Source organism: Aphis gossypii, chromosome 1 (assembly GCF_020184175.1).
Source record: "Aphis gossypii isolate Hap1 chromosome 1, ASM2018417v2, whole genome shotgun sequence".
NCBI lineage: Eukaryota > Metazoa > Arthropoda > Insecta > Hemiptera > Aphididae > Aphis > Aphis gossypii.
In genome coordinates, this window is record NC_065530.1 from 32,481,450 (window position 1) to 32,501,252 (window position 19,803).

At 26.5% G+C, this 19,803-nt stretch overlaps 1 long non-coding RNA gene across 3 annotated transcripts; it reads left to right on the plus strand.

The window, feature by feature from the left end:
* Positions 1 to 927: 927 nt before the first annotated feature.
* Positions 928 to 8,580, plus strand: LOC126549208 (uncharacterized). 3 transcript variants are annotated; one of them, XR_007603352.1, is made up of 5 exons: positions 928 to 1,145; positions 1,623 to 1,699; positions 1,875 to 2,382; positions 6,580 to 6,839; positions 8,193 to 8,580. It is a non-coding gene; the product is annotated as an uncharacterized LOC126549208 (long non-coding RNA). The 3 variants fall into 3 exon arrangements; XR_007603350.1 differs by having other exon boundaries at positions 1,623 to 2,382; XR_007603351.1 differs by having other exon boundaries at positions 1,623 to 2,330.
* Positions 8,581 to 19,803: the final 11,223 nt, after the last annotated feature.

Consider the following 19,803-nt stretch of genomic DNA (forward strand, 5'->3'; position numbering starts at 1 on the left):
TTATTAATGGAGAATTATTCTATACCATACTCGTATGTGCCGTCTCCGTCTTACAAAACTAAAATTTAGCAAACTTTCTTACTGTAGAAACGATCTCATGTTGTTAGTTTATTAGTATTAAAATTAATTAAGCTTATAGGTAAGAAAATCATCTGTTTCCTATCGTAAGTTTTTTACAATATTTTAATTTTAAAAGCAGTTATGAATTGTAAAATACTAAAATATAAAAAATGCTTATAACTCGCTTTAAAATATCATAAAATACCAAATAACAATGCAGTTTTTATATGCTTAATAATAGGTCATTTCACTTTAATATTACAACGTACCGTACCAAATCGATACTAACTATACTGTCTACCAAATGCAAATGTATCATGTATGTTTGTAAGATAATTACAAGCTTCGACAACATATTTCAGTGTAGAGTCCTTTGAATAAGTGAGTACCGACGTGACTAAAGAGTAAAATTATGTAATGATAATAAAGTTAATGATATTACTAGTCACCATCCGCTACACGATAAATGTCTATATCTATATAGTTATCAAGTCTATGCTAAAACTTCAAAATTGTTAACAAATATATCAAATATATTTATATCATAATATTCCTGCTTAAACTTTTTCCGTGAATGGCACAAAATATAAAAGGTAAATAACTTAACAACCCAACATGCAGGGTTAAATATGTGTGCGTGTGATTAAAGAAATCAAGACTCCAGCATATACGTATGTTTTTAAAGCTATTTATGTACAAATACTAGAAAATTTGAGTTTAAACTATTAAGTTAATTATTTTTAAACCAAAATTTCAAGGTAGGCCAACGGGTGTGTCAGATGATTTCAAGGCGGGACACGGCCCGGCCTTGGTGCCGCCACTGGATGGTTCTCACAAATGATTTCCAACCAGTTGTTTGTTGTACAATGTACATTGGCAATATATGAATATTTGATGTTTGTTTCAATATAATATTATAATTATGTTACTTTACAAAATTTTACACCGTGTTTTTAAAGATATACGAATGCTAACTGTTACTACTAACCTCAGAACTTTGTGCGACGTTGTTACGACCGATAGCTTTCAAACCATCTCTGTCAATGGATTTATAGTAATACTGTAGTATCATATTTAATTGGAAAGTAGGTGTACATAACATATTATATTAATATTGTTATCTCACTTTAAATAAAACGTGGTGAATGAATGTCAAATTGTATGTATGGAAATTTAGATTAAGTTCCCGACCTAATAACGTACCGGGCAGGGGAGTATTCACAACCCGTTCTTAATAATATTGATGGCTAACTATAGTTAATAACTAGTAATTATTATGATAACTTTATAGTCACATACATAATTATAACAAAGGTCAGTCGTTCAAATAAATTGTCATTTATTTAGAAGTCATAGTATATAATATAATATATATATACCTTTTAAATGAACTTGGACTATTTAAATATGTAAACACATCATCACAAAATCAATAACTCTACGACTGTTATTAAGCATTTAAATAATAATTTGAACTCCTAATATATGTACTTAAAATTGTATTGTCTTTGTGAAGTAGAAACATTTTCTATATAATAATATTTTCTTATCATTTTTCATAGAGTCATAAAAATAGAATGTTGTTTGTTGAAGACACAACAAAGAATACTCAAGATTAAAACAATATACATGATATAATGTAAGTATTTTTTCTTGGTAGGTACCTGACAAAAAATAATTTTTTTATATTTACAAAGCAAATAGTTTAATGAATAATTCATTATTATTAACACAAGTTTATACTTGCTACAATAATATTAAAATATTATAATATAATTTTCCTATAACAACAATATACGACTGTTGCCGAAAAGTATCAATAACAATAATTATGGCTTCGGGGGACCCAACTATCGCGGACAATGAGAACTTTCAAAGCGATCGGTTTGCATCAAATACTCAATCCCACCAGCGAGGGGCAACCGGTACTATGGAAAAGCGTTCACGAAGTCCATGTGGGTGTCGTTCGTTGTGCAGAACACGCAGTTGGCCGGCGTCGCTGATAGGCGACTACCTGACGGTGACCAGGTTACCGTCTACAACATTTAGTTACCGAGATGTCGGTAACCGGGTAAAACACGCTGGCTGTATGGCAGTTCATCTACGCCGTCGAAGTAATCGCGAGCTTTGTTAACTTTATTATTTAGTTGATCGCTGTTCAACAGCTACTTGTTGACTATGATGTGTTTCACGTACAACGTTCAGTTTCTCCGCAAGTTGGGAGACCATCGGCCCTCACGACCAGTCACCGCCGACACCGCCCGATGCGGGTTCGTGCCTGACGTATTCATAATTTAATATATTTTAATACTTATGTTTTCGGTAAGAATCATTTTTTAACTGATATTTTTTATGATTCATTCACATTATAACTGTGTCCAGGACAATTAGAGGGTGTTTTATTCGATTTAATTTAGATAGGCAGAGGGAAGAGGACATATTGATATACAAGCTATTATGATCGACCTAAGATTATTAAACATTTCGTTAAATTTTTCTATAATGTTACCGGTTTTACGAGAAAAATAATATTAAAGGTAAATTAAAAATGTATCGTCTTAGAAACTGAAGTGTGCGTGAAACAACAATCCAACTTCAAATAAATTTATTATTCTATTTATGTATACAATTTATTGATCACTGTTTTAGATATTCATATCATACAAAGTGGTAATATATTGCATTGTTATAACGAACTAATTAACCACATACGATATAATCAAAACATAATAATGTGAGTGTAATATATTGTATAATTAAAATTTCACACGAGTACAAGTTAGTTAAGTGTATATGTACCTAGAGGAGTTATTTGGGATAAAACCATGGGATAGAAACTATAGCAATCACTATAAATATTTTTAAATCGGTTGTAGTTTACTAAAGCAAAAGACTAGGCGATAGATTGATGGGTTCTAGTCAATCGACAATTGTTTTTCAGAGTTAAGCAGTTGAAATATACCATAAATTTCATAAATTATTATTATAGTTAACCCATAGAGTTACTCGAATTATTGGCATGCGTTGCCGGTATAGTTTCGTCAAATTGGTCCATTTATTTCGTCTGTTGACTATAATATTTATATCGAATATCATATCGATATCGGTTCCTACACAATTTATTTAATTATTTGTACCTATTTAGTTCATTACAATAAAAGTGATATTATTTTCGTTATATTATAATACAATTTTAATAACACGATTATTTTATTATGAATATTATTTATTATACATTGAATAGAAGTGTGTATCGTCATTGAAAAAAAATATTTTCCTAGAAAAAACGAACAATAGTATTGTACATCAAAGCAACTGAATGCTAAATCATTTTTTGAATGTTCTAATTCAATATAGCTAATTATGTAATACTATATTTTATTTTTTGTAATCTTATTCATGTACAATAATGATTATTTCTTTTTTTCTGCAACCGTTCATATAGGAAGTATAATGATTTTTTTTGACATCGTTAAGCCTGTGATACTATTTCAAATAATCAGTGATTCAGCGATTCAAATTTAGTTATAACATTAATATATCTCATTTCTCTTGTAAGCGTTTTATTTTTTTTCAACAAAAGTAATAGACAAAATATAATATGTAAAAACTTTTTCATTCAATTAATAAACATGTTAACATTAACAATTAACCTTTTATCAAATCCATTGATGATACGATTTTTAATAAAAAGTTTGGTCATTATTAATTGTATCCTTATTATTATAATAAATATAATGTGTGTGGTTGATAAGTACGTTTTATAAAATACATTTACATTTTTTATTACATAACCTATACCTAATATTAACAAGATATTGAAGATAAATTGCCTATACAGTACCCCTTAAAATAGTCAGCCGAGCCTGTGATAATTTAAGATTTTCAAATATGAATTAACTTGCACTTAAATAATTTGAATATTTAAATATATTTTTTTATTGTGTTGTATACTTGGTTGTCTTTAAATCAATGGTTTAATGTTATTGTTTTAACTTTTGAGTAATGAAAAAAAAATAATTATAAAAATAATGAAAAAACTGGATTTTTTTTTATTTAAAATCGATTTTTGACTATCTCTTTCCGAGTCTGAAGATAGGCTTGCCTTATTATCCGTATTCACTTACAATGTTCTCGGGGACAGCGACAGACCTGGGGCGACTATAGCCAGATGTCTTCGGTGGTCTCCACTGAATCCGCATCCTGGCTCAGCTACTCCAGGCTAGTGTAGCGTCCTCGATTGATGGCGGGTCCGCCTCTATCACTACGGTGGGTGTCGCAGTTGTCCGCTTTGGGTAGCGTTTGGCTAGCCAGCGTCGGTGGCTTACCAAAGCCTTCTTAGCCTTCCTCTTCTCTTTTATCTTTTTAAACTTCTATTTTCAGTTAATCAACCCCCTCGATATTTTCTTTGCTACCGGCACCGGATTTGTCTCTAACGTCTCGGGTACCTGTGTAGGCTCCCCGGTCGACGCGGTGCTGGTCTCACTCGTCGTTGCCGTGCTGGCAACGGTGGGGACAGTGGCGGGCGGGACGGTAACACCGGAAGGCTCTGTCCCGGTTCGTGCTCTAGTGTTCGCAGGATGTCAGCCGCCTGGTCAATCCAGCCTCAGTAATAGATTGCCGCCCTTACCTGGTCCTGGAGTAATGGCTGGTCGCCGTTGGCCAGCGTTAGCTCCGTGACGAGCCGCGCCAACTGTTTCCACTTGCTGGCTAACCTTTGGTCACCCATTGTCCTTACTCGTTAACCAGACTGAATCCTCAGCGGGGAGCCAATTTACGCGGCTACGACAGTGGTCCTAAGTAATGATGAAAAACCGCAGTAGGCCTGTCGCGATGGTTAAAGCACATAGCAAAAGGATAAAAAACAAATTTAAAAAAAAAACATACGTGGTAACGATATGAGTAAGTTTATAAAAATCGTGGTCCACTGATCCAACAACAAGGCGGAGTGTAGCGACGAAAACCTTAATTATAAAAAATAAATAGAAACTAATCTACGTGGCATTATTCGCTACATACGCCGCTAGGTATAGTCTATAGTGAATTACCTACCAATGAAAAAATCAAATTGTTTACGCCCCACCCGCCGACCGCTGTTATCAAAACAAACAGTTTTTCCGACGTTGATAACGCAATTTTTCAAAACGAATTGTTCTCTTCGCGTTGATGACGTGCTTTTTTGTAGAACGTTTCACTTTTTACAGGATTTTAAGATTTTTTCTGAGTATTTCCAATCCATTATTTTCATATCCGCGTAGTTCACGTCTTTTGAAAACCGTAAGTATACGATTTGTTCACAGATCCGGTTCGTGTGATTATGAAAGGCGATTAGGATTGCGGACGCTGATTGATTCTATTGTTTTTGCTTAGTTTTTCGCTAAATTTCGAATATCTATATTATATTATTACGTTGAACGCTGATGTTTAGTTCGACGCTCAGTATTTATTTACCAATGTAGAATACTGTTTTTAGTTCCATAAATTGTATTATATCAATGTATATGTATTTTTATTGTTTTTTTGTTGACAGTAGCTAAACCTATACAACCTAATTAATTCGATATCGTCGACCCCACGGTGTAGTGGAGAGTGGTGATAATATTTGTACCTGTTACTGATAATTATAATTGATTTGACTAATATTATTAATTATTACTTATTATCTACTGACGATTTATAACACTTTTACACTCAATAAACACTTCCTAAAAATACCCAACTTTGAAAAGTTATCTCATAAATGGATTAACGAAAAATGAAAATTTGAATGTGATAATTCATAAAAAAAATAACCAATTAATTTATGAAATTTTAAGTGTAGGTTGTCATTTAAAAATCAAAAGTTGATAGTGGTTTACCTAATAAATAAAAGGGTGAAAATAAGGAAAAGTTCTACAATTCTAGAACAGTATGGATCTTAAATTTTGAAAACAAAAATGTTGAAAAAAGTCAATACTTTAAGAAATAATGAGTGTTGTTTGATAAAAAAGATCACCCTGTGATTAACTTTTGAACTATAAAATGGTAACATACACCCTTTTAGTTTCACAATCTCTTACAGCAGTGTTTATACATAGGTATATGTTATATTTCATGTACACTATACCCTTTCATAAAATACGTCATTATAACGACTCAAATTATACTGATACCTCAGCTTGGATCAGTCCTCAAAGGTTGAACGTAAAACGATCGCAATGTAAAGTATAACACGGCTGTTATGGTCGGAAACACGTTTATTACATTAAAACAAACATACCTAAAATGCACTATTAAAAATCTTAACGTTATTCGTCTCTCAGTGAGCGACCGTCACAATAATATTGTGTTGCAAGAGTCCTCTTGGGCCTTACCTATGTTAATGACTTACACGCTAAACCACCCATAACATGTATTTTATATCTATATTTTAGTATTGCGTATCCCCATACTACTTAATATTATATTATGTATTTATGTTATAATATCATAATGTTTATAGTACATACGAAACGTCATATTATAATTTATACTTTGTAGATATCGTCGTAAAAACTGATAGTTAACGACAACGACAACGATGAGAGTGGTTACCTTTGCAACGGAATTGGAACCATCGTGGATAATCGATGAGACATTAAATACTGTGATCAGTTGGTTGACGTTCGGTAGCTACGTGTTGACTATGTGTATCACGTTCAACGCCAAGTTCCACACACCTTGTCGGCCAGTTACGCGACCATCGACCACACAGAGACCCCTTCCGGTCGCTGACGCGGCATGCCACGGATACGTGCCTGGTAAATTGTTATTAATGTGTATTATTAATATTTAGGGTTGAATTTTTGAACAGACTTTGGACGATACGAATAGTTTGAAAAGCAAGAAAACTTAAATTCCACAATTTAATCATCTAACCCTTAAATAGTAGATATTATTATCTATATTTCTCTGCAATAAATATGGTGTATTATTATTGTCATAGAAATTTATTCATTTTAGGCGTTAGGAGCTTACAAATTTGAAATAATATATTTTTATATGAAAATAGTTTCAATACATTTTCATTATTTAATATTTTGGTGTCATCGAATAATGTGATGTCAAATTCGTGCAGAAAAAATTGTTATCATGAAAATTGACAATATCAGTGTATTAGATTGTTATGACAAACTGATTAAAGATATATAAGATACTTTTAAAAAATTATAAAAATAGTGCAAAATATTGTATTAAAAGCATTTCACACAAGTAAAATACGTTAATTAAAATATATAGTTATGTAGCGTCTATAATACTGCTATTATAATTTTTGATATTTTTTCAAAATAGATTTTACTACATGCACAATGATGGTTATTGGTTATTAAATATAATTTGACAAATTTATTATTTTCATTACAAGAAATAATAGCTACATGTATTAAATATGTAATATTACATACACTCGTACACACGTACATGTGTACGCACGTACACCAAATTTACACAAATTTCACCAGTTATTTAGATTGGCATTTTCTTTATACATAATTAATTTTGAAAATATTTCGCTGATTTTAATGCTATTTATAGACAATTGAAATATTTGTTTTTGTTTAGTTCTTTTTTTTATATATAAATATCGATAAAATTTGGCTAAATTAAAATACATGAAAATGTAATACAACGTTTCTCATAAGTTAGTCTTATAATGATTCAAAACTTACATAGGCACAATTTTTGGTACAATTCATAAAAAATTTTGTATAAGTAGGTAGCTAAGAGTTGAAAATTTAATACAAGATTTTCTATAAGTTTGGCCTACGATAATTATAAAAGAACTTAAATTTTGGTGTATTCAGACCATTAAAACATAAACCACCTTTTCCACTAACCACGAGAAATTATATTCTAGGCTGACAAATCATCTCTGTTCAGAATCGTTTTTCGTATATAATGAATATACCTATCAATGGATTCAAATTTATACTCCTATAAATTATAATAGTGATCCACACGCCAACTTATGTACAGTAGAGCGTATCCACTTACTCGCTTTTTATTTTTACTTAGACGCATCTTATGGGTTTTTCAATTATATCCAGATCTGTTTTAAAAGCATTCTTTGGTTTTTTGTCATTAAATGTTCAACCATTCATGTATTGTTACAGATTCAATGATATAGAAACCGCGGTAAACAATAAAATAAATTATACGATATCAGATCATCTACTTATTTCCTTTGTAAAATATCTGATTGAAATGTTGACAATTTTTATTGATAAAAATCTGCGTTGAATTTTGTATTGTACAGTAGTAATTGCATTGAAATGGGTTTAAAATTTAAAAAGACTTGGTTATTTGCTATGAATATGAATTTAGCTCACAGACAAGTGATGAAAGTTACAGCAGAGTGTATCATGAATCTAGAAATTTTTGCCAATGTAAGCACTTACAGATATTTAATTGAAATTATTGTATAACAACTTTACTTATAAGTATTTTATACTGAATAATATAATATAATTGCATTATTATTTATCTGTATTTGTAATCTTCTTTAATTTTTAAGTGATGGACATGTTATATTCGATAGTGTTTGTATTGTTGAATTCAAGAGCCATGAAAAAAATTGTACCTGTTTATAAATTTAATTAATGAAAGTAAAATATTATATAACTATTTATACTTATTACATTCTATGATTAAATTGTAAACATTGAGTTATTTGTTTATTTAGTGTTAAAGTTGTGAAACTGTTGTCTTGTTAAGTATTATGATTATGTAAATGTAAAACAAATTTTTATTATTTTTTATTTTATAACGCATGAAGTACAATTATACGATTACAAATTACAATTATATTTTACTATTTTTTTTTTTTTTTTTTTTTTAATTATCATTATTGAGATCTATAAATAATTTAAATTATTTATTTTTATGACCAGATTTAATTAAAATTAATTTTAATGTAAGTAATAAATACAAAATGCAACAAAATTAAGTACATCAAATATTTTTATTATTGTTGAATAGTGCTTTGACATTAAGTGCTATTGACAAGTTTTTTTTTTTTGTTTTTGATGTCGTATTCTTTGTAATTTTGTAATTATTTCAAATTATTTCAAATGTTTTTAATATTAGGTATGTAAATATTTTTTGATAAAATATATTAAAAATTGATTTTTTTGATGACATGAACTTGAACATAAAGATTATTAATTAATATAATATATTATGTTAGCACTCTTTTTATTTAAATGAATTAATTTAATGAATTAATTTATTGTGCAATAGGTACTATACTATTATTATTATACATAATTGATGTGTACAATATTAGCTAGACATTAATGATGATTTGCCTAGTCACTACTCCTTAAAACTAAGTCTCTTCGTGATTATTTATAATTTTAAGTATGAATATTATATTTATGTATTGTAATTTATATACTATTAATTATAACGTGAAAAAAAACTTATTGTTTATTATAGGTACTTAGGTTACCTTAAAAATAATGGTTTAGTAATATTAATGTACATTTTTATTATTATATTATTTTATTATTGTTATTGTTAATCATGCTTAATAATTATTATATCTGTATTAGTTCTATCTAACATTTGAAATATATTCTGTCTAAATCAGTTTTAAATCTGAGTGGAAAGACGAAAGTATTGATTTTACTATGATGACAATAATAATTATGTGTTATTATTTTTGTATCCATCTGTATTTTTTATAGCATTAGAAGTACTTAAATGTTGGTAGGAAAGTAAATATAATTGGTACCTACTTTGTGTGAGTTAAGATAAAAAATGTCTATTACTTTTTTTTATAACTGATTATGGAAAACAAACAGAGAAAAATTGAAATGATCACCTTAAACCATATTAATTGTAATAAAATAAATGTCGAGAAGACCTACAATGAATGTAGGTAATTAGAAATAGGTACCTACTATGTTATATATTCTAATAGACCTTCATCTCTCAGAATCATTTTTCATATGCAATGATCTATTATTGGAATCAAATTTTAAACATGTATTAAAGTGACTTGTTCAATGACTAGGTATACTCTAATTATAATGCAATATATACTATATAGTCTTGAAGAATCCAGAAATATGACTCGAGAAATTTCCAAAATATGGTCCAATACTCTCTTAATAGATTCTACAAACATCAAATGTTGTCCATAATTAATTACTAAGAAATACATAGGCTAATTTTTTTATTACTTTGCCGGGCTTAAATCGGGTGCAAGGCCCTGATAAAAATTTCACTTTCATTGCCGTCAACCTATTTATTGTAGCTAACATTTCAGTTTCCATCACCTCCATTCTATTTCTACTAGCCAACATTTCACTTTGCATTGCTTTCATTCTAATTCTACTATCCAGCATTTCATCACCTATTTCCTCTAGTATAATACTCGTAGAAATTTCATTTTCAGTAATAATACGTCTGTCCTCGGATAACTGAAATCTAAATAAAAATATATTACCATAGTTTATATTACCACCGTACGTCATGGTAGTATATAGTACCAGCGCTTAAAACTATAAAAAAAAAGTCGATAGTCAACAACCGATAGATAACCAATCACAACACACCTGAATCTCGGGGTTAGGTTAATTCTTATAATATTATAAGACAAGACAATTAGTACCTATTGAGTTTAAAAATTAAGAAAATATCTATTATGGCTGATGAAACAAGTGACTGCGGCATCTATTCCAATTTTAAGAAACTTTTATCGGGCATACATTTTTAAGATGATTATAAATATCGTCAGCTGCGTCTTTAAATTTTTCAATCTTAGTACCATTCGGCGTATCGCTTGACTTCAGGGTATCGACCATGTTAAAGCCGTTCCAAAATTATAATGGCCATTCAATTACTTGATTCATCATATTTTTACGGACAAACTTACAAACTAGTTTAAAATGGACTAATTTTATTTAGATAAATTGTATATTTTATTCAAACCAGAAAACAAAATAGTTATAGCGCCGATAACTATTATTTGTGATTTTTTTATTAATATAATAGTGACCGGTGAAATTCGATCGCGGTTGTTTGGAAGCCACTTTTGATTACGGGTGTGAAGTTGGGGGACCAAAGCTAGAGGACTATTTTCTCGGGCAAAAAGTGATAAGATAAGTAATTATTTAATGAGTTACTAAAATTATGTTTCTTAAACTTAAATTATTTTAGTATAAATACGTTTCATTTTATGTGAATTAATTTAGCTATTTAAACAAGATACTGAATGTTTCCTACTTTTTACTCTGCATACATTACATACATCCAAAATGAACAAAGAATCAAAATCTATAAATTTCAGTATATTTATTTTGGATAAAAAATACTCAGAAACAACTTGTGTACGAATAGAATTTATGTAGCACTCAAAAGATAAAAACATGACGCTAAAATAAAAATAATAATGTATAAAAAAATGATCGACCGACAAATGATTTTGTTATCTGCAGAAGTTAAAATGTTAGTATAAAAATAATAAAATGACGTTTTGGAAAAATAACAAAATAAAATAGGTTTATTCTGACTATTAGCGAAACAATATTATAAAGATAAAAACTAAAAATAAAATAAGCAGAATAAAATCTTAAATATTTATAAAGAACCAATATAAATGCTAAAAACAAAAATTTGAACCAAATTGCAATTTGTTATTTAAAAATTATTAAAAGAACCTTATATCAATTAAATTTTGTATTTTCTACCTACTCTGTAGTTTATACACTGAAAATGTAGAACTAAGTGGACGGTACTAAACTACAAGTATTAAAGCGATAATACTAAGAAATACAGTTATGAATATGTAGTTAAATATTTAATACTGCGCAATAATGATGTGCACAAAATTCACCAACAATTATAGTTACCCTTTTTTTTAAATAATTTGCATACATATTCTCATCTACAATATTTAAAAATGATAATAAAAGTTGATATTTCGGGATATGTCCAATTTTGTGAGTTTCCGTGCTTAAGTATTTGTAAAAAAAAAAAATGATAATATTTACCGATGTATTATTGAGTGCAAAACATTAAATAAATTATGTATAAAAAACTTATTACATTTTTAAATTTTTCATTATTAAAAGTTAACTCGTGTAACATTCTTTTTACCTTAATTTTTTAGACTTATAAAATTATTCGTCCAATCAAATTTCAGTACCTATGGTAATTAGTTTCTAACCTTAAATTAATCAATAACCATTTGAAAATTACTCTTCATAGTTAGTATAGTAACACTAGCTTTACAATTCTTATTGAAACTTAATTTTATAAAATATTACAACAAAATTTGTAAGAATATTATTTACACAGATGATATTCTACTTGCTGATAAAACTCAAAAAAAATAAAATAAATAAAAATAGCAATTATTTTAAAGTTAATTAAACGTAATACCTACTAGACATTTTCATTATAGTTTGTAAGTTATAAATTATATAAATTAATGAAAAATGTATAACAATTATTAACATGTACTTTGTTTTGTAATATAATTGTTAAGCTGTCATAGTCTGTAAAATAAAAGCTATAAAAAAAAAAAAAAAAAACATGTAGGTACTTTGATGTATACTGTTAACCGATTAATTACACAACATATCAGATTATCTTATAGTATATGATTCGATAAGACTTAACTCTATTTATTAAGTTTAACTAAGTCCTTATTTTTTTTTATATATATTTACATATAATCAATATTTCTAAATAGTTTATACTAATGTAATTAATGTTTAGCTTGTTTAATAGCTTATAATTAATATTTTGGCTCGATAGCATAATGTAACATATTTAGTAATATCATTAATGTTACTTCATGTTGGGCGTTGGCATATTAATAATTTATTAAAAATATATTGTTATTTAAAATTCATAAAATAAAACTAAATTTTATCAGTGATAAAAAATCTGTATCAACACAGATTTTATCTATATGTATCACGTAAAGATTTTTTAAACAGAGTTGAATACGAATTATCTCCCAACATAATTAGTCGACATTTTTGTGCACGAATTTATTGCTTTTCTTGGCGTATTCACATTAAAAATCGCACTACCGATTTTTATATTCGATTTATTGTACTGTGAATTTTCATAATTATCATGATACATTGGGGAAATATTATATTTATTTTTGTGTAAATATCCTTCTGTTGCTGATTATTGTTGAACAATACATTATAGGTCAACATACTGTTACCTTTGTATATTTGTTACGGTATGAACACAGTTTATTCGCCATAAAATTACAAAATGAAGATTATTAGCAAAAGATATAAAAAAATCTTATTTGGGACAAAATTAAATTTTATTTTAAAATAAATCTCGCAAATATCATTTAAACAATGGGAGTTTTTCTTAACTGACAAGGTTGATCAAAAACAGTAAAATTAAATTTTCAACATAAAAATATTATTTCTCAATGTAAAAAAAAAAAAAACAAATTAAATATTTAATTATTTTTATGAAAAATATAATAATATGAATAATGAATAATAGCTATTAACCGTTGAGAAATCTTTATTTCAACACAAGTAAACAAAACAAATTTAAAACAATTTTAATTGTTTGCATAATATAATATTTTATTGGAAAAAAGTATATTATAATATTTTTAATCTAACTACCTATTTAGTACTTATAACAATAATTTTGATATTTTGTCAGGTACTTGTATGTAATAGTATATAATATGAGTCATAGCTAAAAAAAAAACAATTAAAACCTGTGATTATGGTTGGAATAAAAATAAATAGTAGTTGCCATTCATATACTTCTTATATTTCAATACATGGTATAACATAGGTAGGTTACCTATTTGGTATACACTTTAAATTACTGTTGTCTGCGTTTGTTTTTATTTTGACCTTGAATAACTTGCCAATATTGTAATGCAAATATTATGTGACAAAAATACTGATAATATTATTATAATAATATAATATTCTGTAAAACGTATGTTATTCTGTTGAAACATTATATTTTATTATAATATTAATTATATAGCAGATTGTATACACTTTTTTCATTATTTATAAATATTAAATACATATTATTATGTTTACAAATAAGTACCTATACTTATTTCTAAATAAATAATGTAAGTCTTTAAGGTCAAGTTTCCTATAATATATCAATTATTTGTATCATTATATTATTAAATTAGCATTATATTTATGATTTTTATTTATTAGAAAAGATAAACATACAATCTATATAAAAAAATAACGTACAATAAGCATAATAATATGTAATTTTAAAAACTAATAATCATAATTGGTGATGATTAACGTCCGTTGATAGAACTTCAGTGACTAGTTTAAATTTTGAAACGCCGGTATACCTTTCCCGTTTTAAATGACAAGGTGGATTTAGATGGAAATTATTGAAAGACGATAATGTTAGTATTCCACATATGGATATACGGAAACGACTTTTAAATATTTTATAATGAATTTTGTATTAAATTGACATATGGTTGTAATTAAATTTACAAAATTAGTTCAAATATAATATAAAACAAAATCATTTTAAGGTAAAAAAAAAATTTATAACGCAACATTATGTAGAGGTACTCTACGCTATACAGCATAATTTGTAGTTAAAGGTATTAAGACTTGACATTTTAGTACAAAGTTATTCATATAATATTACTATTTACTATGGTTCTGTATTATATCCATAGGTACTTATTCAATATATATTATGAAAATATTTACTCATAAACCATATTTATGAGCACTTAACATTTTGAAAACGTGCTATAAACTATACTTAACTGAGCTCTGTTTATAATTGTTTTTCCAGTGAAGAGATTTATCCTTAATTTTAAATTGATTGTAATAAACAATAATTTAAAACAGACTTACGTTGTACTGAACTAACAGATACGAATACCAATACTCAACATCTAGATTGAATAATAAACTTAAATATTTTCTACAGTTTTATTTGTCTATAATATAATATAGTGTTAATAATATTAATATAATATGCGTAAGTATTTTTTCTTTAAAAAGAACTTTTTGTACATTTGATCTGTGCACGATTACGGTGTTCACACGACTGGCAATACTTGACAAGTAATACAAGTAATATTGTCCGTTTCTTTGACTTATACCACATTTACCGACAATCTGTGGGAACGGAATCAGTAACAAATAATTGTACAAGTATGCCGATCCGACGGTATGGCAATAGTCAACACTAGCACTGAATATTGGCCAAGTACACCAGTCGTAGAAATTCGGAAGGGGTGACTGTCAATTTTTTTTATTTTTACAAGTGGCCAGCAGTAAAGACAAAAAATTTAGGAATCATTGATGTAAAATAAATAGTAATACAATACCCATAATATTATTTCAAATGTTTATTTACATATTATTTAGTAATAAGTGAATTCAATTATTTAAGTAATAGGATTCTGTTTTCATATTAAATTACTGTTATTATCATATTAATAGTATATTATATCGTATTAAATTAATAAATAAATAATTATAAATTCATACATGGTAATTTATTAACATCACTTGTCTAAAAATAGGAAAAATAAAGAAGGTGACACAAAAGAACTGTAGAAACCTGCAATTCATATTCTACGAAGTTATCTATATCCTCATCAGTAGTGCATTTAAATACGTTTTACATAACCATAGTACCTACCTATGTTAAATTCATAACGCGGAGAAAGAAATTGCTTCAAAATCGAATCATTTAAATATTAATATCGATATATAATGGCAATTGTGTATGTTCTTGAAATTTAACAATTTATCTCATAAATATTAAAACCAAACTAATGCCAATTTTACTTAAGCGTTTAACAACTATTTTCAAGTAGTTCAATAAAAAATCAACCAGTTGTTTAAGCAACTGAAATTTTATTCAAATTTTAATATGGTTAGAGTTATTAATTTAATTATAAACATATAAATAAATGTTATGATTTCGAAAGATAGACACGAATCTATATAGGTATGAATCTGCGGTATTCACAAATACAAATAAAGCATTCGCAGATAGTAAATTTGAATCTAAAATTCATATTTATTCATATCTGGCAATCATATAAATTCACATTTTTTCTTTCATAGATCAAAAATCTATATTTGTGATTTTAATTCAATATATTTTTTTTTTAAACTATAACTTTTATTTTTTTTTATATAATAGACATTCCTAGATGCAGGCCATCTACTTTTATAGAAATTTACAGAATTGGCAATTTTCGGCTTTTTTAACATGATAATAATTATAATAATAATAAACAATTGTTAAAACGATTTAAAATAATATTCTGTGTACAAATTATAACTGATTGTAAGTTGTATACGCATACAAAAAAAAACAAATTTAAGGATAAAATATTACGTATAAAATTTAACAATGAAAACTTCCAGGCTGTAAATTCATTAATTTCTATATTGCGTGTAAACAAATTAAAATAATTAAAACATGATTATTCTATACATATAATTTTAATAATAGTCTTATTTTTTTAATTCCGAAAGGGACAATAAATGCATTTATCTTACAAAGATGCAAAACTTATAGCAAGTTAACCAATTATTTTATCTCGTTAAGTTAAGTTAATGTAGACAAACGTAAGTTAAAAGTTACTTTTTTTATTTATTTAACTCGTTAGAAGTTAAAAGTTAATTTGAAAAACAAGTAACTTAACTTAGCTAAAAATAAGTTACTTTTCTTTTTTCAAGTACAATTAATTATCATATCTTTAAAAAATAAAATATGTAGTGGGAGTCTTACTATTTTTAAAAAATGTATGTAATTATTTTATTAATTACATAAATTAACTTGTTAAGTTAGAAGCTACTTAGTTAAAAATAACTTCAACTTTTTAACTCGTTAATGCCCAGCTTTGCAATAAGATGTATGTTTTTTTTTTTTTTTTGTAAGCATGTTATTGCGTTTTGGAGCAGTAAAAACTAAAAATAATTCAATTTTCTACATCAATTTAGGTTAAACAATTTTTTTATATTTAGGAAATATTTTTCCTCTAATAATTTTATCTGAAATGTTTTAATGCAAAAATATTTCAATTTTAACATATTTTTTAATGTGAGCAACTCAACTATTAATTACTAATTTTTTTTTTTTTTTGGTGTGTTTTGTTTTACTGCTTATACAATTATACTACAATTTTTTTTTTAATTGATTGTAAAAAAAAAATTGAAAACATAGGTAAAATATAGGTAATATATTTTTAATAACTATGAAATAATTTTTAAGCTTTTACACTTTAAAAAAGTAACTATTTTTAAAAAGTTTTAAGTAGTCAAAAAAAATATGACAATGTATTTTTAATAATAATTATGAGGAAAATTGTTTTTCAAATTTTCTCATCTTATTAAAATAAACTGAAAAAAGCCTACAAATTTGAAAGATTTACAATAAGTATTCAGGATATAAATATATATGTATTATATAAAGAGAGAATTTTACTTGAAAGAAATATTATGGAAACCGTAATGGCTAATCCGACGTCACGTTTAGGAATAATTTTATAGTCCTCATTTGAATATTCGATCTCTTATTTAGTAGGTTGATTTAGCTTTTTGGCTATACTCGTATTAGCATTTCGCCTAAAGATTTTAGGTACATTTTAATTTAAAACATTTCACAGTATCCGTACGACTTTCTGACTGTTGTAATCAATTAAATACATGTAATAGTACTTTATATGTGTTATGAAATTCATTTTAATTGAAATTTATTATTTAAATATTTATATTATTTATATTATTACGACGTGATTAAAGTTTTGCGATTGAATTAAAATAATATTTGGTAATTAACAACTAAATTGTGTTCGTATATAGTATATGTAGGTATATAGATTTTCACGTTTGTATTAAATATATATATATATTATGTAAGTGTTCAGTGGACTATATTAATTGACAGGGTAGCTTATGAATATTTTATGTACCTACAGCGCATTGTGAAATGACAGTAAAAGATCAAATGGATAATTCTACTGTAACCCGTTGGACCACTGTTTATCGAAGCTAGTACGACAAAATTATGGTCCTCACAATTTACGTTATTTTCAATTAACTAAATTGTTTTAAAAAAGTTAGATATTCATTAAAATGTACAGGGTAAATATTAAAATTCAATCATTAAGTGAATAGGTTATTAATTTATATTAAGATAATATTTAGCAATTACATATCACTAGGCTTTACTGAGTGGCAGTTCTAGAGCGATTGAAACGACTGGTATCGATAACTTAACCCTTTCAGTACCTTAATATGTTTTGTCTTAAACATTTTTTTTTTTTTTTTTGTTATTATTATCATATAGTATAAATACACTATACTATTACATGCAATATACATCAAATGTTATGATATCGCGTTGTTACTTGCATTTAATATAAATAAAAAATAACTAAAGAAGTCACTTTATGCTGTATTTTTCAAATGTCAAGTATTTTCGTCATAGAGTATAGGGCATAGGCGTATATTATAGTTTAATGGGTGATAGGTGTGGTAAATTTGAATATTGATAAAAGAAAAATATTAATGTAAGGAAAATAATATGTAAGCTTCTATATCTATAATGTGTTTTGTAATTAATTTATAATTTATATCAAAATTACTATACTAGTAATAAGATGCGGTATGTTTAACTAATGCATTCGCAGAAAACATCGCATGTATATTGTTTATTGTTTAATAGGTAATTATTATTAACTTATAAATCAATACTGATGAATTTTAAATCTTATATTATAAACTTTATAATACAAAGGTTTAATAAATAAAACCATAATATAAATAAATATGTTTAAATATTTTGAAATTGTTAACATGTATAGAAAATACTGACATACGTGATGGCAAAAAGTTTCAATTCTCTTTCCATTTATTAAATTTTGAATTTTAACAAAATAACAAATAAACACGTTTCAAAAATTCTTTCAACGCTTATAAAAAAAAAAAAAAAAAATGTGCAGATTAATTTATGAGTTAAAACATTTCATTAATTTACCTACTTGTAAATCCAAATATACCTAAAAATAGACGAACATTTCACATAAAGAGACAATATTTTTAAAACTATGACATATCTAGACAATACTAATATAAATATTTTATGGAAATTTTTACTTATTTTAGTTACCTATTAATTTTTAATTTACATAAAGTAGCGACATCGATTTTGCCTAAAATTCGCATTGCTTATACCTAAATAATTCCATTTTTCCTATTTTGTTTCTTAGATTTGCTTGGTTGTTTAAAAAAAAATACTTAGAATTATATCCCTTAAGCAACAAGCATTTCACTTCATCAAATAGATGAATACTTACAAAAATGTATTTCTAAAATAGTCACATATTAACAAATTATTATAAAAACAATATACTCATCACATCGCTTTATAAAATGGGTAATGGCCCTACCCACGTACTACCAGGTCACTTATATTGTAAAATGCAAAATAACTATTAATTTACAAAAAACAATTTAGGTGAAAGTTAGGACTTGCTTAGTATTATGTATATAAGATAAAGTTATTAAAATATATAAATGTACTTGTACTAAAAGTCTAAAACTTTTAAACTAGAACTAGAGTAAATATACATAATATAGCCAAATTAAATTAGATTTTTTTCTTATTAATATAAATATTACATACTTTCTTTTTTGTTGTGTTGTGATTGATTTTCAACTTAATATTATGATGTTGCGTGCGTTACACACA